Here is a 3,076-nt window from a genome sequence, read left to right as displayed (position 1 = left end):
AATTGGCAACGAGTTATTACTTATTAGTAAAGCACTTTTTAATTCTAAAATTTTTGCATGCTTATTTGCAATATTTGGAAAACCAATTCCTAGTTTCCTAATTCCTACAGATTCGGTACAGAGCAAATTTGATATATATTAGCCAATTTTTTCTTTAGTAATAGGAAAATGATATGACCTTATTAGATAATAATTTAAAAATAATAATAATGAGCAGCAATTTTTTCCAAAAGAAAGCTAGCAGCATTAACAATGAATAAAGGTAGGTTTTTTTTGTCTCTCTTCCAATTAGAAGTACTCTAGAGCAATAGCAATAGCAATAGCAATGCTTTTTTATTGCACAATCCTGACAAATAATAATATTATTATCTTGGTTTATGTGTTTCTTTTTTCATTGGCTTTACTATTTCTCTTTAAATTTTTGTTCGTTTCAGGATTCCCAAATCTGTTCTCAGTACCCATCCATTTGTTCTTACAACATTATCAAGCTTGAATTCTGAGTTTCTTTCTGAGGCATCTGTAAATGGTATGTATGATAGCATGGAAAAATACTAATAATTTTCTATTTTTCGTAAATATTCATATACTTTTTGTTGGTTGAGCAATGAAATGTAGGAAGGAAGATATGATAAAATAAGCTAATGAATAGTATGAAGTTTGATATTCATTTTATTTGATATATTTTTGTCACAGAAGAAAAAGCATCAAATACAGATGAAATAGTATGAAGTTTGATATTCATTTTGTTTGATATTCATTTTTGATATATTTTTGATATTCAGGGGTTGTTGGTCTGACTCCAGAGTGAAAGCAACTCTATGTTAGCATATCAGTTATTAGCGTTGTTGAATTATCCATGTAAACTATGAAACATGAATAGCATGATGAAATTTCTCTGTGCTTTGGTTTGGTTTTTTTTATATTTATCTTTTACTTTTACAATTATTTATACTTTCCTCTGTTGCAGCATACTTACAGGCTTCCTTTAATTCATGGTAAGTGTGTTTTATACTTTCCATATCGTAATGAAATTATAGTTTCCTCTTCATACCTTTTATCACAGCATTTATTCTGTCTTGCTTAATTCTCCTTTTCAACATTCTTGTTTGTTGACACTCCTTTTCTGCACAACGTAATTTACTAATCAATTCATTGTATTTAATAGTCTACCATGGTGTGGTGTTTTACTTTTTTGCTTTTGGCAATTGGCGGATTTTTTTTTTTTGTAGATGGACGACAGTCCAACCACCGAAACTGTGAACACCATGACTGCCGAGAAGCAGTATCTAGCAAAATTACTTATATGGGAGAAAATCACTTGTATGGATCAAATTAGTCATGTTAGTTGTATGGTAAATTATGTCTATAATCTTAATTATTAAACTACCCTTTAGCTTTTCTAATCTGTTCTCATTATGTTCTTCCTATAATATTTCTTAAATCATGTAGCCAAAACAAGAAATTAAAGGGGATCTTGATCATGGTAAGAGGATATTGCAGTGCTCTTAACAAAATCCAACCTGGTGCCATATCCAAGGTATGTTTATTCTATTCTATTTTCCATGGAATCAGTCATATTCTATGCTCATCTGGTTTCACATTGTTCTTATTGATTATCACGACTAATTGTTGGACTTGAATTGGTTTATTAGGTGGTTGAAGCCCCCAGTGATGTTGATGTTTTTCCTGATGGAAAAGCACTATCTATGTATCAATACTTTGAAAATGTGAGGAACTTTCTTGTTGCTCTTGAGAGATTGGGGCTTCCCACTTTTGAAACTTTTGATTTGGAACAGGTGATTATTACTTTTTTTTATTATTATAAAAGAAATGATAAATGAAAGTATTATAAAAGAGATTGGGGCTTCCCACTTTTTTTTTTTAATTATTACTTAGCTGGTGGAAGAGGCATGAATTCAATTAGCAGGTTGCTAAGTGGTATTTACTAGTTTCCTCACTCTCTGATATTCTAATAACAATTAATATATTCTATACTCCCCGCATCATGCAAATTTTTTCATCGGGTAAGTTTGTGCGTTGCCTCAATTTAATGTCGTGTGTGAGTTATCTTTAAGTAGTTCTTTTGCTTAATGCTTCATTATTTACAGGAAGGAGGCATAGATGTTTGGGAGCATGCATATTACTTACAGGTAAAATTTCGGGCTTGGTAGGTAACTGGTGATGGCATGATTGCTGTAATGACATTATTGAAGGCCTGTTTTTCTTTTTAGTGTGATGGTTATGATTTATGAAATGTTGTGTTAGCAGAATATTGTGTGAGAAAATCTGCTTCCTTTCTTAATATATTCTTGATGATTTCATTGATTGAGATGTCTCTTCATTATAAGATGAAACTAAATGAGTAAATGACCATTTTCTCATAGGAAGCTAGAGCTTTACTAGGAAACCTTGAATATCAGAAGGGTAATTTTGTTTATTATGTTTTTAAATTATATTTTTGTTGTAGGAAGTGAATCAAGAGAGTGAAATTTCATCGCCAAAAGAGTTAGGAAGTAGGTCTTCTAGAGCAAGCAATAGAGCAGCATGAAATATGATGGAGATTTTATGTATTAAGAGTTACATGTTATGACATTTATAGTTGAAAACATATGTTATGTTTGATACTTTGTATAAGAGTTATTACTTTTGATTTCTAATACTAAAAAATCATATATTATGTTTAATACTTTGTTTCTGAGTTATATAATATTTTGTTTATGGATTATGATTTCTAATAATAAATATTATTTGTTTAATACGATAAAAACGAGGGTAAAATTGCATTTTTAAACGATAAAAAAGTGTCACTGTTAGGGTTAAAACGACGGTTCAAAAATGACATTTTAACCAATCAAAAGCCACTTTGTAAGGGTAAAAACGACAGTTCAAAAATACCATTTTAACCGACTGAAATGCCAATATTAGGGTAAAAATGGCGGTTCAAAAATACCATTTTAACCGACTAAAATGCCATTCTGTGAGGGTAATAATGACGGTTTAAACTGCCATTTTAACCAATCCTTAAATCGCCGTTTTAACCTGGAAATAACGGCGGTTTGAACCGCCATTTTAACCC

General features: G+C 30.7%; 1 long non-coding RNA gene across 2 annotated transcripts; it reads left to right on the top strand.

The window, feature by feature from the left end:
* Positions 369 to 2,667, top strand: LOC110271654. Of its 2 annotated transcripts, XR_002362217.1 has the most exons (4): positions 369 to 526; positions 1,450 to 1,796; positions 2,109 to 2,150; positions 2,468 to 2,667. It is a non-coding gene; the product is annotated as an uncharacterized LOC110271654 (long non-coding RNA). The 2 variants fall into 2 exon arrangements; XR_002362218.1 differs by lacking the exons at positions 1,450 to 1,796; positions 2,109 to 2,150; positions 2,468 to 2,667 and adding an exon at positions 783 to 892 and having other exon boundaries at positions 388 to 526.

Source organism: Arachis ipaensis, chromosome B05, assembly GCF_000816755.2.
Source record: "Arachis ipaensis cultivar K30076 chromosome B05, Araip1.1, whole genome shotgun sequence".
In the NCBI taxonomy this organism is placed as follows: Eukaryota; Viridiplantae; Streptophyta; class Magnoliopsida; order Fabales; family Fabaceae; genus Arachis; species Arachis ipaensis.
The sequence above is the reverse complement of the archived record's forward strand: the minus strand, read 5'-3'. Positions and strand labels throughout refer to the sequence as shown.